This window comes from Hemiscyllium ocellatum, chromosome 12 (genome assembly GCF_020745735.1).
Source record: "Hemiscyllium ocellatum isolate sHemOce1 chromosome 12, sHemOce1.pat.X.cur, whole genome shotgun sequence".
Classification (NCBI taxonomy): Eukaryota; Metazoa; Chordata; class Chondrichthyes; order Orectolobiformes; family Hemiscylliidae; genus Hemiscyllium; species Hemiscyllium ocellatum.
In genome coordinates this window covers 14686367-14706276 of record NC_083412.1, presented here as the reverse complement: position 1 = coordinate 14706276, position 19910 = coordinate 14686367, and positions in this window count along the sequence as shown.

Here is a 19910-nt window from a genome sequence, read left to right as displayed (position 1 = left end):
GTGTGAGAGTATGGATATGTGAAAGAGGGTTTGTGTGAGTCTGTGTATGCGTGTGCATTTGTGTGAGAGAGTGTGAGTGTGTGAGAGAGAGTGTGTGTGAGAGAGGGTCTGAGTGAATCTGTGTGCGTTTGTGAGCCTGTGTCTGTGTTTGTGTGAGAGTGTGGGTGAGAGAGTGCAATAAGTAATTCAAAACTTAATAAGGTGAAGAGATCAGAGCAATTGATCAAGATTATGTTGTCACAACAAGGTAGTGAGGAAGATTTCACAGATACAGAATTGGGTTGGGGCAGGCTTCATGGGTACGGAACATGGTTATCAGTGCCTGCTCGGTGATCCTGCATTGTTGTGCATCTCGAAATCTGCCTTGAATGACACTTACCTGAAGATTAGAGGCTGAATATCCCTGAACGCTGAAGTGTTCCCTGACTGGGAGGGAACATTCCTGTCTGGCAGTTGTTGCGTGGTGTAGTGTCTGTGTGGTCTCACCGATATACCATGCCTTGTTGCATCCTTGCCTACACCGTATGAGGGAGATGGCATTAGCCGAGTCACAAGAGTATCTGGGGGATGTTCCCACGTGTGATGGTAGTGTCCATGTCGATAATCTGACATGCCCTGCAGTGGTTGCCATGGCAGGGTTGTGTGGTGTTGGGGTGGATGTTATCCTGAAGGTTGGGTAGTTTGCTGCAAACAATGGTCTGTTTAAAGGTAAGAGGCGTAAGGGTGATCTTGTCGAGATGCTGACCATCATTGATGACATGTTGAGGGCTGCAAAGAGCATGGTATAGCTTCTCCACATCGGAGAAGTGCAGTGGGAGCCAGGACCACAAGGCTGTTGGGAAAGTGCGTTGAGCATTTAAAAGCTCACCTTGAGTACCAGGGGCCTCCAATGTTATAGTGCGAGTGAGGACCAAAGGGCTTATGGGAAAGTTAGTTGAGCATTTCAAAGCTTACCTTCAGTGTCAGGGGCCTCAATCTTTACAGCGGGAGCGAGGAACAGAGGGCTGCTGGGAAAATATGTTGAGCATTTCAAAGCTTACCTTGAGTATCAGAGGCGTCCATTTTAATAGCGGGGGTGGGGGGAAGGACTAGTGGGCTTCAGGGAAAGTAAATGGAGCATTTAAAACATTACCTTGAGTATAGCAGGAGCGAGGACCAGACGTCTTCTGGGAACGTAAATCGAGCATTAAAATCTTACCCTTGAGTATCATGGACCTCTACTTTTACCTTGTGTATAGGTGGAGCAGGAGTGGACACAAGATGGCTGTGTAAGTAAGGTCATATATTTGTGTGGTTGCTTGACCCGAAACGCAAATATGGTTGTGTCTCTCCCCCATCCTCCTCCGCTAACCAAAAAAAAGGATTATGTATGCGGGGTTGGTAAGTTACTTGCTTTATTTCTCAAATAGTCTCTTTGGGAATCAAAACAGTGGACAGCGAATCCACCACCATCCTCAGAACAACATCGAAAGTACTCAGGCCTGGGCGACTGTGGGATCCACAATCCTGTAAGTAGCTTAAAAAGAACATTGTTAGTAATTTTTATGGAGTTGAATTTTCTGTTGCTTTGAGTGGTATGAGCAAAGGCAAGAAAATTGGGGAAATATGGCAAGAACGAAATTAGATTTTGTCATGAAAAGTATTTCCAATTTCCACCTTTCTGGATTAAACAGCAAATTCTGAATCTCACGAGTGAGGGTCGACAACTTCATTTCATGCAGTTCTATGTCACTATGATTAATATATACAGGACGTAACTGGGCAATTTTACACATGGTTGGTAAATACCAATGTCGTAAGTGTACTGGAACAGCTTGGCTTGGGGAGCAACAAGTTCTGGAGCACATGACTTCAGTATTATTGCTGGAATGTTGTCAGTGCCTATAGCCTTTGCAGCATCCAGTGTATCCAGCCATTTTGTGATGTCATGTGCAGTGAATCGAATTTCCTTAAGACTGGTACCTGTAATACTGGGTAACATTGGAGGAGGGTGAGGTGGATCATCCACTCAGTACTTCTGGCTGAAGTTTGCTGCAAAAGGTTCATCCTTATATTTTGCACTGATGTGCTGGAATCTTCCATCATTCAGGATTGGAATATTTGTAGAACCTCCTCTCCAGTGAGTTGTTTAATTGCGCATCCCATTCACGATTGGATGTGGCAGGACTGCAGAGCTTCGATCTGATCCATTCGTTATGGGTTCGCTTAGTTCTCTCTGTTACTTGCTGTTTATGCTGATTGGAATGCAAGGAGTTCAGTTTGGTGGCTTCACCAGTTACCTCATCTTCAGATATGCCTGGTGTTACTGCTGGCATGTTCCCCTGCACTTTCCATTAACCAAGGAGTGATCCCTGGCTTGAGGGACATGGTTGAGTTGACGATGTGTTGGACCATGAGGTCACAGATTTTTGTTTCTGTTAATGGCCGACATCACACCATGTATATCAACTCATGAGTTGTTAGATCTGTTTGAAGTCTGTTTCATTTATCATTGTGCTAGAACCACTCAACACAATGGAGATTATTTTCAATGTGAAAGTGAGACTTTGTCTCCGTAAAGACTGTATTGTGATTGCTGTTCCTGATACTGTCATGGACAGGTATATCTGCCCACGGCAGATTGATGAGTGTTACAACCAGGTCAGGCACCCTCAAAACATTTCAGGAAAGTAGTCAAGACCCTAACTGTGCTCGTTATTTAAAGCAATTCTAACGTGGATATTCCAGGAGGTATGCAGTTGGTCAAGACACATAATTTTAAACAAAACAGAATTTATTTCCAAGATTGCAGAATGAAATACAAACAAAGGACAACTGCATACCAGCAACTCCCAGATGCCACCAATGAATAAATAATGTCCACTACACATCTCCATGCTGTCCTCGATACAGATTCATCCCCTGTACTGTGTGATATTGTGACTAGTGACATGAAGGCCCAACATATTATCCCACCTTAATGATGCTGTTTCAAATACATGCAACAAAACCCTTTAAACATCCTTGGGATCTATAGGTAAACTAAACACAGGGTCTCACAGGAGAGATGTCAGAGAGAGAGGAGGATCAGCATGGACCTGCTCCTTTGGGTCCACCAGCTTTACAACATCTTGACTGCTTCCAACGAATTGCTAGACTGCCAAAACTCAAAACAAACCACAGGGAAGCTGAGCTGTGAGAACTGGCCTCTCCACTTTCATTCTTTAAATCCTGAAAGCCTTTTGCCTGAGGCAGTATCTGTTATTTGTTAATCAAATTGGCCCAAAAACCCCATTCAAGCTCAGACTTTTCAGACTCTGTGCTTTTACAATCTTTTGAAACTAAAACCAAGTATGACACCACCTTGTGTAAATGAGCAGCATCATTGGTCCTCACCCTAAAATGAAATGAACCCACAAAACCAAAGCTGGCTTCAATTTAAAACCACTTAATTGTAAACTCTTCGTACTTTATAACAGATACATACATTACAATGATAACAATCACACAAACATGCATTGGTACATTTTGTTTCAGTCTATTTTACTCCTGCCATGAATGCCTCCATTTCTCGTTCAGGTCTCACCACAGCATCCACAATCATGTTTTGTCATCCTGCCACGTGCACAATTTTCAAATTGAATACCTAAAGCAACAAGCTCCATCTGAACAGACTGCATTTTTGCCCTTAAATTTCTCCACAAATTTCAATGGTTATGGTTAGTGTGTATGAAAGTCACAGATACGCATCTTTTCGCCAGAGCACAGCATTGTCCGTGTGTGTGGGCATCACCAAACCCCAGCCTCACCACATCATTCTGGCTGCTTTCAGATTAACTCACCCTTCACTGTGGAGCTCAGAGACAATAATGCCGTACCTGTTTCTGCCAGGTTGGTTCACATTCAGGGGCATGGGCACATTTCATGCAGCAACATAGGATGCACCGTCTGGCTCTGAGCAAACTTTCTAAGGGCTTATTCACTTTGTGTTTATTTGTGGGCTGTCAGGCTTATCTCAGTATTTAGTGCAGAGTGAGTCATTCACCATGTCACTAGTCAGAGTATCGCACAGTACAGGGGATGAATCTTTAGAGAGGACAGCATGGAGGTGTGTAGAGGACATGACTTATTCATTTGTGGTATCTGGGCGTTGCTGGCTGGGTTAGTATTTATTGCCTGTCCTTAGTTGCCACTTGAGAAGGTCCAGATGAGTTTCTATCTAGAACCACTACAGTTCACCTGTTGTGGGATGACCCACTATGCCATTACAGAGGGAATTCCAGGATTTTGACCCAGCCATGGTGAATGAACAGCAATGTGTTTCCAAGTCAGGTTGGTGAAGGGCTTGGTGGGGAACTTGAAGTTAGTGGCATTCTTATATATCTACTGCCCTTGTCCTTCTAGATCAAAGTGGTTGTGGGTTTGGAAGGTTCTGTCTGAATATACTTGGTGATTTTCTGCAGTGCATATTGTAGATATGACGCACAGCTACCACCAAGCCTCAGAGATGGAGTGAATGCATGCTTGTGGATGCAGTGCCAATCAAGAGGGCAGCTTTGTCTTGGATGGTGTCAAGTTTCTTGTGTGTTGTTGGAACTTAAATCATCAGGCAAGTGAGGAGTATTCTAACACACTCCTGATTTTTCTCTTGATGAGTCAGGAGGTCAGTCACTCAGCATTAGCCTCTGACCTGCCCTTGTAGTCACTGTGTTTGTGTGGTGAGTCCAGTGGAGTTTCTCGTCAAAGATAACTCACAGAATGTTGATGTGAGGGATCCAGTGATGGTCACACCATTAAAAGTCAAGGGACAGTGGTTAGATTGCCTCTTACTTGTGATGGTCATAGCCTAGCCGTGTGCTGTGAATATTACTTACCACTGTCATGATCCAGGTCTTGTTGCATTCAAACTTGAATTGCTTCAATACCCACGGAGCCATGAATGATGCTAGAACATTGTGCAATCATCGGTGAACATCCACATTTCTAATCTTATGCTGAAGCAGCTGGTGATGATTTTGCCAAGGACACAACCCACTGTGCTGCCTCCTCTGTGGGTCTGTCAGGACATATGCAGGGATGGTGATGGTGGTGACTGGGATATAGAATGTCAGGGAGGATTCTGTGAGTTTGAATATGCCAGGTTGTTGCTTGACGAGACTGTGAGACCCTTCTCCCAATTTCGGCACTAGTTCCAAGATGTTAGTAAGGAGGACTTTGCAAGATCGGCAGGACTGTTCCTGCATTTTCCTTTCCCTAGGTCAATGCTAGGTGATCCATCCAGTTTAATTTCTTTGAGACTTTGCAATGACTGGTACAACTAAGTGGCTTGCCAGGCCAGTTCAAGGGGCAATTGAAAGTCATTGCTGTAGGTCTGGAGTCACATGTAGGCCAGACCAGGTAAGGACAACAGATTTCCATTCCTGTCAGATATTGGTAAACCAGATGGGTTATCCCAAGTTCATCAGTATATTATTAGTTGCCGATTTTATTTTAATAGAGTGCAAGTTCCACCATCTGTCTTGGCAGGAATCGAACCTGGGTGCCCAGAGCATTAGCTGAGTGACTAGATTGATAGTCTTGTAATAGTACCAGAAGGCCATCACCTCCCTGCCTCCACTGAATGGAGGGGTGTGGGAAACTGCATGGATGAGTACGGAGGAGTGCGTGGAAAAGTATGGGGGACTGAATAGAGATGTACAGAGGACTCAATGGAGACGTACAGAGACCTGAATGACGGTGAACAAAGGACTGAATGGTGGTATATAGAGGACTTCATAGAGGCTACAAGAAAGCATCATCTTCCTCAGGAGGCTAAGAAAATTCAGTACATTCGTAAGGTCTCTCCCCAATGTTTATACCTGCACCATAGAAAGCATTCTGCCTGGGTGTATCATGGCTTGGTACGGTAACAGCTCTGTCCAGGACCACAATAAACTACAGAAAGTTATGAACACAGCCCAGACCATGACATAAGCCAACCTTCCATCTATCGATTCCATCAATAGTTCTCAATGCCATGGAAAGACAGCAAACACAATCAAAGACCCCTCCTATCCAGTCAGACTCTCTTCCAACCTCTTATACCAGGCAGAAGATGCAGAAGCATCAACACACATAGCCACAGCTTCTTCCTTGCTGTTCTTGCACTGCTAAATGGACCTCTCTAGCTTCAAATCTAATGCTGATCTTGCATTTGTGTAACATCTGTGTAATCCTTTATGCCTCACTCTGTCTTAATAAAAAATAATCTGTCTGTATGTTATGATGCACCTCTACCACCCATAAACGAAACATTTCATTGCACTTAGTTACATGTGATAACAATAAAAAAAATCACATGTTTTACATGGGTCTGAAAGGGTTTATACTGATTGAGTGTTATAAGGACAACCCACAGTGACCATGACACGGCGGGAGGGTCTGGGTGGAGATTTTGGTTCCAGTTAGGTAACAGTTCTCAGGGTCCTCCGACATCGAGAATGTTGTAAGTTATTGGAATTATAGGATTTAGTGTAAAAATGTGCTGTTTTTAGGAAAGTTTAACAAACATACACAATTTGTTGATCTTACACTATGATAAAAAGGACAATGTTTTCTTTCCAAAACAGTCCACATAAACGAAGCCATCCTGTACAGTCACACAGTTGCACTGATTCCCACGACAGAACCACATCAGTCGATGGATCACAACAACAAAAAAAACTGCTTTAGAAACACTTACATCGTGCTGGAATTGAAGTATAAATAATGTAAAAAATTACTGAATAATGGATGAATTTTTACTAAATTTACAAATAAATATTAATGATGTTTTGTTTTATTGAAAAGGCTGTGAGTGTACAAGACAGAGGATGTCTCCAGTCTTTTTTGAGCTGAAACTGCCCTTGAGAATGAAAGTCACAGATGTGATGAAGATCGAAATTGGCAGGTATGACACGGTGGGATCACAGACACTTGGCTGTAAGGGGTTCAGGATTAGAAGATGAATGTTCAATGATACACATCCTAACAAAAGAAAAGCCAGGTAGGCCGAGGAAATGGTGATGCCTTATCAGTAAAAAATGAAATTAAATCAATAGTAAGAAACAAAGTAAGGTCAGATGGCGTAGAATCTGTGTGGGCAGAACTGAGGAACCGCAAATGTAAAAAAAAAACATGTTTGGAGTTATGTACAGACCTCCAAACAGTAGTCAGGAGCTGGGGTGCAAGATACACAAGGAAATAGAAAAGATGTGTCGGAAAGGCAAAGTTACAGTGATCATGGGGATTCCAATATGCAGGTGGACTGGGAAAATCAGGTTAGTAGTGGTTGCAAGGAAAGGAATTGTTGGAATGTCTACTGATGGCTTTTTGCAGCAGCTTGTGGTGGAGTTGTGTGGATTAAACGATGTTCAATGAGGCAGACTTGTTAAGGGAGCCTCAGGTGAAAGAACGCTTAGGAAGCAGTGATCATAATTTGATTGAATTAACACTGTTAGTTGAGTGGGGTAGAATTGACCAGGAGAGGAGCTGAGCAGGAAAGGCAGCGGTTTCTGAGAGTAATTGAGGAGACACAGCAGAGATTCATACCCAGGAAAAGGAAGCATATAAAGGGAGGACGAGGTAATTATGGCTGACTATGGACGTCAGGGATAGTATAAAAGCAAAAGAGAAAGCATATCATGTGGCGAAGGTCAGTGGGAAACCAGAAGATTCGGAAGTATGCAAAGACTAACAGATGGCAACAAAAAAATAATAAATATGAAGAAGATTAAATATTCAATTATATATAAAATAATTTAAATATTTAGAAGGGAGTAAGGCAAATGATGGAAAATGACAGACCGATCAACCTCGCCTCAGTCGAGGTTGTGATCCACGAATCCATTGTGAAGGATGAGAGTTGAAAAATGTGTTGCTGGAAAAGCGCAGCAGGTCAGGCAGCATCCAAGGAGCAGGGGAATTGACATTTCCGGCATAAACCCTTCTTCAGGAATGAGAAAAGTGTGCCAAGCAGGCTAAGATAAAAGGTAGGGAGCAAAACAAACAAACAATTCGACTGGGACAACACATCTATCCTGGGACAGGCTAAGCAAAGACATGCCAGAGAATTTCTAGAAGCCTGGCACTCCAACCACAACGCCATAAACAAACACATAGATCTAGATACCATGCATCAACCCCTCAGAAAACGAACAGAAAATGACATCACCACAAACGCCAGGAACCCAATCCAGGACAAACATATAAATAGAATGCAGGAGACAACAGCTTCTCTGCACTTGGAGGTCGACAGTGATGACGTTACCTAGCCAGGTATTGAAAAGTCTGGATATCAAACCTACAGCTCAATGAGCAAACCTACACCTAAATAGTACAGAATGGCCTGGACACAGTAGATTTTGGGAAAATATTTTCAATATGAGGAGAGATGAGGACCCACCTAAGTGCAAATTCATAGAGTGAAGGGAAGACCATTTGGAACGGAGATAAAGAGAAACTTCTTCAGCCATAGAGTGGTGAATCTATGGAATTCGTTTTTACAGAAGGCTGTGGAGACTAGGCCATTGAGTATATTTAAGACTGTCGAGTAAAAAGTGAGGTCTGCAGATGCTGGAAATCAGAGCTGAAAATGTGTTGCTGGTTAAAGTGCAGCTGGTCAGGCAGCATCCAAGGAACAGGAAATTCGACGTTTCGGGCACGAGCCCTTCCTGATGAAGGGCTTGTGCCCGAAACGTCGAATTTCCTGTTCCTTGGATGCTGCCTGACCTGCTGCGCTTTAACCAACAACACATTTTCAGCTCTATATTTAAAACTGAGATTGATAGGTTACTGAGTGTCAAAAGGATCAAGGATTACAGGGAGAAATTGGGAGAATGGGTTTGAGAAACCTATCAGCCATGATTAAATGGCGGAGCAGAATCCTCTGTATTATGGTTTCAGAAAATTTGTATCTCTTGCATGTTCTTTCAATAGATGAAAAAAATGAGGTCTGCAGATGCTGGAGATCACAGCTGAAAATGTGTTGCTGGTCAAAGCACAGCAGACCAGGCAGCATCTCAGGAATAGAGAATTCGACGTTTCGAGCATAAGCCCTTCATCAGGAATGAGAGAGAGTAGCCAAGCAGGTTAAGATAAAAGGTAGGGAGGAGGGACTTGAGGGAGGGGCGATGGAGGTGGGATACGTGGAAGGAGGTCAAGGTGAGGGTGATAGGCCGGAGTGGGGTGGGGGCGGAGAGGTCAGGAAGAAGATTGCAGGTTAGGAGGGCGGTGCTGAGTTGAGGGAACCAACTGAGACAAGGTGGGAGGAGGGAAAATGAAGAAACTGGAGAAATCTGAATTCATACCTTGTGGTTGGAGGGTTCCCAGGCGGAAGATGAGGCGCTCCTCCTCCAGCCGTCGTGTTGTTACGTTCTGCCGGTGGAGGAGTCCAAGGACCTGCATGTCCTCGGTGGAGTGGGTGGGAGAGTTAAAGTGTTGAGCCACGGGGTGGTTGGGTTGGTTGGTCCGGGCGGCCCAGAGGTGTTCTCTGAAGTGTTCCGCAAGTAAGCGAGTGTCTCACCAATATAGAGGACGCCACATCGGGTGCAGCAGATGCAATAGATGATGTGTGTGGAGGTACAGGTGAACTTGTGGCGGATATGGAAGGATCCCTTGGGGCCTTGGAGGGAAGTGAGTGTGGAGGTGTGGGCGCAAGTTTTACATTTCCTGCGGTTGCAGGGGAAGGTGCCAGGGTGGAGGTTGGGTTGGTGGGGGGTGTGGATCTGACGAGGGAGTCACGAAGGGAGTGGTCCTTGCAGAACGCTGATAGGGGAGGGGAGGGAAATATATCCTTGGTGGTGGGGTCCGTCTGGAGGTGGCGGAAATGAGGGTGGATGATACGTTGTATGCGGAGGTTGGTGGGGTGGTAGGTGAGAACCAGTGGGGTTCTGTCTTGGTGGCGGTTGGAGGCGCGGGGCTCAAGGGCGGAGGAGCGGGCAGTGGAGGAGATGCGGTGGAGGGCATCGTCGATCACGTCTGGGGGGATTCTGCGGTCCTTGAAGAAGGAGGCCATCTGGGCTGTGCGGTGTTGGAACTGGTCCTCCTGGGAGCAGATGCGGCGGAGACGAAGGAATTGGGAATATGGGATGGGATGGGATGCAGCACATCCGCTGCACCCGATGTGGCCTCCTCTATATTGGTGAGACAGGCCGCTTACTTGTGGAACGCTTCAGAGAACACCTCTGGGCCGCCCGGACCAACCAACCCAACCACCCCTTGGCTCAACACTTTAACTCTCCCACCCACTCCACCGAGGACATGCAGGTCCTTGGACTCCTCCACCGGCAGAACATAACAACACGACGGCTGGAGGAGGAGCGCCTCATCTTCCGCCTGGGAACCCTCCAACCACAAGGTATGAAATCAGATTTCTCCAGTTTCCTCATTTCCCCTCCTCCCACCTTGTCTCAGTCGGTTCCCTCAACTCAGCACCGCCCTCCTCACCTGCAATCTTCTTCCTGACCTCTCCGCCCCCACCCCACTCCGGCCTATCACCCTCACCTTGACCTCCTTCCACGTATCCCACCTCCATCGCCCCTCCCCCAAGTCCCTCCTCCCTACCTTTTATCTTAGCCTGCTTGGCTACTCTCTCTCATTCCTGATGAAGGGCTTATGCTCGAAACGTCGAATTCTCTATTCCTGAGATGCTGCCTGGCCTGCTGTGCTTTGACCAGCAACACATTTTCAGCTGTTCTTTCAATAGAGTTTTGTTGTCAGATGAGTCATCTTTACTTAAGGAAACTTAACACAATCAAATATGGTTTACTATTTCAGAGACCCTGTCTTGCCTCATGTATAGTTGAGTTAACGCTGTTAACTCACTTTTAAAACTGACCAATTATTTGTGGCAGCACATACAATATGTGATTCACCTCAATGTATAATAGTTTGTGGAAGGATCTTCCAGATAACAATGGGGCAAACTCATTGATGACTTGTAAGGAAATATTATGTGACTTCCTCAACAGGGTTGGAAAGCAGGTGGAAAAGGGGATTAAGGCATTAGTTAGATCAATCATGAACTGATCAAATGGCAGATAAAACTCAAGGGCTAACTGACGCACTCCTTATTCATATCAGTATGTTCACATGTATCCCAGAAAGAGCAGACCAAACTCACTGTGTTTTGGCACAGACCCAAGAGAGGGCAGATTGTCCCAACTGTATTAGTGTCACGTACATTGGGTAGAGTAGATTGAATACATAGCGTCTATTTCATTGACCCAGAGACAACAGACCATTTACTCTGTGTCTGTAGTCAATCACCAGGACTGCCAACTGAGCATACTTAGTCTGAATCACAAAGATTGGAGAGGACAGTTTCCCCCAACTGTGTCTGTATCAATGACCCCACGGAGATGGATTGCATAGAATCTGAAACTGAATTCTTCAAACTACCTCATCATTTAATGAATTTCACAATTCGAGTAAAAGGGTATTTTACAATGCTCTTAAGCTGTTTCCTGAACTTAGTCTGGGTCACAACATATATACAAGTGTTTGTGCAGCAACTTAGGAGCTGGAGAATGAATCCGATATCACGCACAAAATAATGTAGATGAATGGCCTGATACCCCATTTGACTCATGCGTTTCCATAGAGAGTATACCATGAACACTGACCATAACAAGATGAAATTCCCAGAGATAACAAACAATAAAATGATGGACTTTCTCCGAGTCCCCATTTCCGGGTCACTGGGATTCTCCCCACTGCTGTGAGCCCGAAGTCTCCTGCGGGCTCTGCTGGCCACTAAAATGTGCCTGACACTTAAAGCATTGAGCAGCAGAATCAGAACAAATGGCACTGCTGGGTTCAGGATATAATGAAGGCACTCGATTGTTCCCCAAACTGTAGATGAGAGCATACCAGTTGGTACGAAACAAAACCATGGGAGATTTCTCAGCGAATACTGAGATGTGAACATAAAGTACCAGAAAACGTTCTTCAAAGCACTCAGCACAGTCACTGTTCCCAGAACAACAGCTGCTGTCTTCTCAGTGCAAAATTTAATTTGCAGATTTGGGCAGCAAATGGCCACATATCGGTCAAAGGTAAAAGTGACGGTAAACCAGACAGAACAGTCAGTGGCTGCATAAAGGAAGACAGCGTGGATATTACAGATGGGGATGGCCCGTATGAAACGTACATTTCTCTTATAAACAATTGGAATGTGCCTCAACAGTGGATCGAGGATAATAACCAGGATATCTGCTGCTGACATCGCCACCAGGTATCGAGTGACACATTTTGACAGATCACACTTTCCTTGTAACAGAATTATAATTGTTATGGTGTTCACTGTGAGGAAGGAAAATAAACAGAAAAAAAATCAAACTTCTGAAAATGTTACCAATTAAACAGAGTACATCATGTAATTTCTAGTTTGTCTCTCTTTCTGAAAAATGTATTGAGATATTTATTACTATGTTCATCCAAACTACTGGATCAAAAGGAAGCCATCAATTACGAACTCATACTTGGGATGAAACAGAAAATGAGGAAATGCAGTTCATAACAAATGATGGGAAGACTGACATTACCCTGACAGGTTATTGAAATGTCAACACAGGAATGCAGGAAATATCACAAAGAACATGAGAGATATGCTTTAGCTTCTGAAATGGAACAGAGATCAGTGACCCTGCATTGGGGTGGTGGAAACATCCAGGTTCCTGTTCTTCATCTTTACAGTGTCATTCAAAATTAATTTGGAAGAAACAGCCCCAGTTCTCCTTCATTCGTATCTGGTGATCATGGTGGGTATCGTCACACATTTCCTGCTCCTGATCATCATGCAATGAAGGACGATTAATACAGGGGTATCTCAGTCTATGTTATAGTCTGACACCTATTCAGAGGTAGTTTCCTTGTGTAGCTGATTGATTTGAGATGGTAAAGGTTGCTACTTTGAAAAGTTCTATCGAAGGGCTCTTACACATCTTCCACATGCCGCACATTGCTACTGGGGTGCATTGATGGTGGAAGTTGGCAAAGTTTGTGGATGTGATGCCAGTCAAGGGCACTGCTTTATTATCAAGTTTCTTGAGAGTTGTTGGACAGACGTCATCTCAGATAAGTGAGGAGTATTCAATCACAGTGCTGACTTGCCCTTTAACAATAATGGACAGACTTTGGGGAATCAGGAGGTGAGGTATATATCATAGAATCGCCAATTTCTGACATGATCATGTAACACTTGTAATTAGATAACTAGACCAGCTCAGTATATGGTTTATTTCAACACCTCACCCCGTACCCCAGGACACTGACACTAAAGAATTCATTAATATCAAAAGAAATGGTTACAATCTCTCTTTTTGGAGATACCTGACACTTGTGTGAAGCAAATGACACTTGTCAGTTCAGGCCTAAATATTGTTCAAATGTTGATTCAAATGGACATAGTGTTTGATAAGGAGAAAGGGAGGACTGCAGATTTGGATATCAGAGTCAAAGAGTGCGGTTCTGGAAAAACACAGTCGGTCTGGCAGCATCTGAGGAACAAGAGACTCGACATTCCTGATGAAGGGCATATAACTGTAACGTCAATTCTCCTGCCCCTCGGCTGCTGCCTGACTGGCTCTCTTGCGTTTCTAGCACCACACTCTTTGATAGTGTTTAACAACACAGAAAGGGGACTAAACTTTGTGGAACAATCAACAAACATTCTGAATGCTGATCTTCTGATAGAGGGATTGTTCATAATGAAGCAGCTGAAGGTAACTGGGCTGAGGACACTTCCCTGAGGAACACCTGCAGAGATATCCTGGAGCTGAGGTGACTGACTTCCAACAATCACACCCATCCTCCAATGTGCCAGGAATGACTCCAACCAATGAGAGTTTCATCTCATTTCTCGTTAGTTTAGGTTTATTACAGGTAAAACTTGGCCACTTCCTGCTTTGATGTCAAGTGCAGACTCTCTCACCTCAGGAGTCCAGCTCTTTTGTCCTTGTTGGATATTAGTTCTTATGAGGTCTGGTGCTGGTCAACTCTGCAGAGCTGGACACCAGTTAACAAGTTATTGCTGAGGAAGTGCAGCTTGATAGTACTCTTGATGACACCTTCCACCATGTTGTTAATTCTGATCAGACTAATGGGGTGGTAATTATTTGTATTTGCTTTTTTCTACACTTTGAAATTTACCTGTTTAAATCCCTATATTAATAGGTGGTTGCCAGTTTTGTAATTACACTGGAACAGTTCTACTCAGAGCATGGCAAGTATTGCAGCTATTAACCACTGACAAGATATTTTCAGAACCATTGCTGTATACAGTGCCTTAGCTGTTTCTTGTGTTATCTCCTGGTGAACATTAGATAACCTCTACTGAAGCACAGTCCAGCATGCAGCCTACATAACCAGGAAATGAAATGGGAGATCATGTTTAATTATCACCCTGTAACCAGAAGGAAGCCATTCAGCCCATCAGATTTGCACGGGCTGTCTACAAGTTTGGAATTAGTGAGAACCACTTGCTCTTCCCCATCCCTGCACATTGATCCGATTTCAATAATCATTTAATCCCTTTTCATTGTCTCAATACAACCTGACCAACATTCCTTCTCCATCAACTATCAAGTTAATTACTGATTAGGAATGGGACCTGAAAATTTATTATTTGTCAGAAGTGGAAACCAACAGCTCAACATACTCTCTTTCACAGCATATCTAGTGACCCAAATTTACAACAACATTCTAATAATTAATTAGTTCGGGCTAAACCTATGGAGAGCTAAGATAACATCTCAGGTTGATGATGTTCTGTCATCTGTCCTTTTCTGTCTTTATGTTGGATTTCCAGCATCTGCAGGATTAAACTTTAGTTCAATCATTTTATAACTTTCCATTAATAGTGACAGAATTTATCCGAATTCTCAGGAACTGTTTTGAGAGACTCAATGCAACGCTTTCTCAACCCCGTGGTGAATGGCGAGACTTTCGAAGAATCTTGGATTGCAGTACATCTCAAACTGGTAATAGGTCTCTGTACCTCAGTGCAGGATTCATTTTATTATAGCACTGCAAATTAGTGATCATATTGTTCATTATAAAATTGTATTCTATATGTTATATAGATAGAGAAGTGAAATGGATCGGCTCAACTGAACATGAGTTACAATTCTGTACAAGTTATGTGATGCGGTAAAATGTTGGAAAAGAGTAATTCAGATGATGTAAAAATTCTTTATTTCAAAGTTGATAGAACATGGAGTGCATATTAACCAGCAACAACTGTAGGCTGGAACAGCCAAAACAGGCATGATGAGGGGCAAGTGTATTGTCGTCTCCCTAACTGGTCATTTTAATAAATAAACAGCAAGGAGAAATGGATTTCAAAACCAGAGTATTATCACGGAAAGGACACTTAGGTAACAAATTAATCAACTGATTGAGTAGATACAGAGCTTTACACAATATAACACAGAACCATGTGGCAAACAGTCTACAAAGTAATGGTTTGTAAGACACTAAACATATATCCTGAAGGAAAGGCAGTGATAGGCTGCAGTTAAGGGACAAGGTTGAGGACTGCAGCTTGAGGACAGGTGTTCCATTATAAATGCAACAACTGATCACTGCCCTTTGTTCAATATCACAACTTTGTGGCAAATTTGGGAAATGTAATCAAGACCGTGAAACTTGTGAAAACGCTCATTATACTCATTTTTTTGGAGCTAATCCAACTGAAATTTCCTTTTGATTAGCTCTGCCATCTTGGTGTATTATTGTTATTGACCTATGGCTTGCAATGACATGATAGCAAATTCAGAAGTTTTATCAATTTTAATCTGGTTGAAATCTTTATCCTTTAAGAAGGAAAAAAAGACGACGATAGAAAGCAAACAGGTCATGCAGGAAATTCTCAGCAGCTCTGGCAATACTTGTGGGGAGACAATGTTTACATTTCAGGCCACTATATTTTGTCAGAACTGGAAATGTACTGAAACAGGATTTAAACCAGTCGTGGGAAGGAAGGGACAACAAATGAAAAGATCTGTGTTCAACAAGGAGACAGGAGACATTAGATGGGAGAAGGGATGAAAACGAAAAGCAAAATGAGATTGAACCAGGACCAGTAAAGGAGCAAAAATGATCAATAAGAAAATCCAAAATCATCATCAAAGGTCTTTCGCAAATAATGGGACAATGTTTACATTTAACATTGAGTTGAGCAACTTCAGATCAAAAGCTCAAAACCGTTCTATTGTTGCAACAGAATGATGATTTTGGATTTATTCTTCTTCAAGATATATCTTTTCTCTCTTTATCATTGTTTCTTTCATGACAATTCTTGCTGTCATTTAATCTCTCCTGCCTTCCACCCAAGTACAGACCTTTCCATGTTCTCCCCAGCAATCTCATTTCCCTGCCCTATTTAAACAAATAGCTTTGTCAGTGACTAGACCGAGTTCTGTAAGACCACCATCAGGTTTAGACAGTGGACCATCTTGTTATTGGACGGTACTATAGCTCTAGCCTCAGATGGTTTCTGCATTCTCAGTGATGTTGGTATCTGCACATAGGGCTTAGCCAGGCTGGAAACAGTGTAAAATAGCCACTGTTGCTCATGGGAGATGAAAGCGATTGGGTATGTAGTGGGGTCTACAATGAGGGATTGCTATCTGCTTAATGTTCTCTCCTGCAGATCCTCCTGCCACGTGTCCCAGCTATGAGCCATAGAGTCATAGAGTCAGAGAGCACACAAACAGACATTACTGTCCAATTGGTCCATGCCAACCATATTTCCTGAACGGAGTTAGTCCTACTAGCCTGTATTTGTCCCGTTTCCCTCTGAACCTTTCGTATCCATATACCTGTTCAAAATTACTTTAAATGTTGCCTTTGTCCCAAACACTAACACTTATTCAGGTAGCTCTTTCCATAGAAACACCACACTTTGTGTGATAAAGTTGCCCCTCAGGTCCCGTTCAAATCCTTTCTTTCTCGCCTTAAATCTGTACCTTCTGGTTTTGAACAAGTTTGCCAAATGCCTTCTTCATGACCCTGTCTACCTGTGATGCCACTCTCATGGTACGACGTGCCTGCATCCCTTGGTTTCTCTGTTCGACAACTCTCCCAGTGGCGCTCCCATTAACTGTGCTGACTGCTTGGTGTGGTTAACTACATGGGGGTAGTGTGGAGGAAGGAGAATTGCAGGTGGGGTTGGGCAGTCCATTGAATAAACTTGTGTTGGAATCAACCTTCTCCAGTACAAATGCAGGAACACTCTCTCATCAGCAACAGACATGGCACCGAGACTTTGCCTGGCTTTGGATTTAGTCAGACATTGGTTTGGATGCACTCAGCAGTTTGAACAAAAGAGGAATCACAGGTCACTTGCAGCATGGGAATAGATTGGCGCACAAGTGATGAAACCAATAACAATCCAAGAACAGGCATTATCCTGGTAAGTTAATCGTAATTGAGCAACAACTTTGAGAAACAATGCAAGGCACAGTCTGAAAGTCCCCGGTTTACCTATAACTCTGTTTTCTTGGCTGCTAGTCTTGAGAGAGCATACTTGTTTACGCCTGATGTGGCAGGAATGGAGGACGGTGGGTGGCGTGTTCGGATATTTTGGTCAGGATACAGAACTGTGAAGGTGAGTTGACTGAAATAGTCCTTGTGATGAGACACGTTGTGGAAATGGTGGGCAAAATCAGTGCCAGGAATGAGCATGAGATTGACAAAACTTGGGTTCAAATCCCTCCTATCGGAAGGATGTTGTGAAACCTGAGAAAGGTTACAAGGATGTTGCCAGGGTTGGAGGATTTGAGCTAGAAAGAGGGTCTGAATAGACAGGGTCTGTTTTCCCTTCAGTTTTGGAGACTGAGGGGTGAATGTACAGAGTTTTAATAATCATGAGGGTTCTGGATAGGATAAAAACACAAGGTCTTTTCCCTGGTGCAGATGAGTCCAGAACTGGACGGCATAGTTTTAGGGTGAAAGGGGAAAAAGTTTAAAAGGAACCTCAGGTGCAACTGTTTCATGCAGCAGGTGGTGCGTATCTGGAATGAGCTGCCAGAGGAAGTGTGGAGGCTGTTGTAAAATTACAGCATTCGGATGGTTATATGAATACAAAGGGTTTAGAAAGATATGGACCAGGTGTTGGCAACTGGGACTAGATGAGGTTGGGATATCTGGTCAGCATGGATGAGTTGGACTGAAGGGTCTGTTTCTCTGCTGTACATTTCTCTAACTCTTTGACTCTAAATGAATTGGTAAGATTCTGAACAATCTCACTGATCCTCATGACTTGGCCAAGGATGGGGTGAGAGTCAATGGATAAGGAAGAATGACAAGAACATTAATAGAGTGAAACATGATTTGTAGATCTAATGTGTGGACATATCCTCAGCAGGAACAAAAGCAACAGCAGCAAGGAGAACAAAGTAACCAGCAGGAAAAGCGATGCAGTTAGTCATGACTTATAGAGCTAATAACAGGGCTAGAGACTTACCTGGAACACCAATAATAACAAGGATGGGATAGCAAATACGTTGAATAACCAGGAGTATATAACGGATCCGAGTAGTTAATGACATCAAGTGGTAATTTGCAGAAATATAATCAATTGTTGCTGAGAAACTCCTGTCCATTGTTGTAAAATTCCAATCTTCTGTATTCAGATTCCAACCCATGGTTGTAAAATTCCAATCTATTTTGTACAGATTCGAATCTCTCTTCTCCTGAGCTCCCAGTCTCTGGAGCTGTCAGTCCCTGTTAGTGCTAGAGGTGATGCTGGAGATGATGCTGCCACTGATACTATAGCTTTGTACAGTGTAAGGAAGTTGTAATTAATAGAAGAGGGAAACCCTCCTGGGACACAATTATGGTCCACAGAGTTTGGCATTAAATGCAGTCACAAAGCAAACAGGTTCAATTGAAGCGTTTCAATTCAGTAAAGTATTCCCCATGACAATAGGACTTGTACCGACCTTGGACTGCATGTTTATGAGTTACTGAGAGTACAGATAAAGGCATTGACCATAATGTTTCATTCCTCTGGAAATATTTAAGAGCTTCCAAAGAGATGGATAGTTATATACAATGGACACCTCCTCAAAAAAATGTAAGAGGAATAATTGCTGTTCCTCCAGCCAATAACAAAGACATAAGAACGAGGAACAGGAGTAGGCTGCCTGCCCGTTCAAGCCTGCTCTGCCATTCAATAAGATCATGGCTGGTCTTTTCATGACCTCAGTTCCACTTACCCGTCCTCTCACTGTCTCCTTCAATTCCTTTCCTTTTCAAAAATATCGATCTTTGTTTGAAAACGTTTACTGAACTAGTGTCAACTGCTCCCCTGAGCAAGGAATTCCATCGATTACCAACCTTCTGGATGAAGACATTCCTTCTCAACTTAGTCCTAAATCTGCTCCCTCGAATCTTGACGCCATGTCCTCTCATCCTAGTATCACCCTCCAGTGAAAAAAATCCTTTTTACTTCTATCTTGCCTATTTCCTTCATAATTTTATATTTTTCCAGAAGAACCCCCCTTATTCTTATGAATTCCACTGAATATAATTCTAATCCACTCAGTATTTCCTCATAAACCAACTCCCTCAACCCTGGAGTCAACCTAATCTTCTCTAGGAACCCCCTCTCCACCCTTTCCGCTGCCAGTCTATCGTTTCTCAAGTAAGGAGACCAAAACTGCACACAGTACTCCAGGTGTGGCCTCACCAGCACCTTGTACAGCTGCAACATTACCTCTCTGCTTTTAAACTGAACCCCTTTAGCAATAAAGGACAAAATTCCATTTTCCTTCATAATTACTTGTTGTACCTGCAGATCAACTCACTGCGATTCATGCACAAGGGCACCCAGGTCCCTCTGCATAGCAGCACACTGCAACTTTTTACCATTTAAGTAATAATCTGTTTTACTGTTACTCCAACTA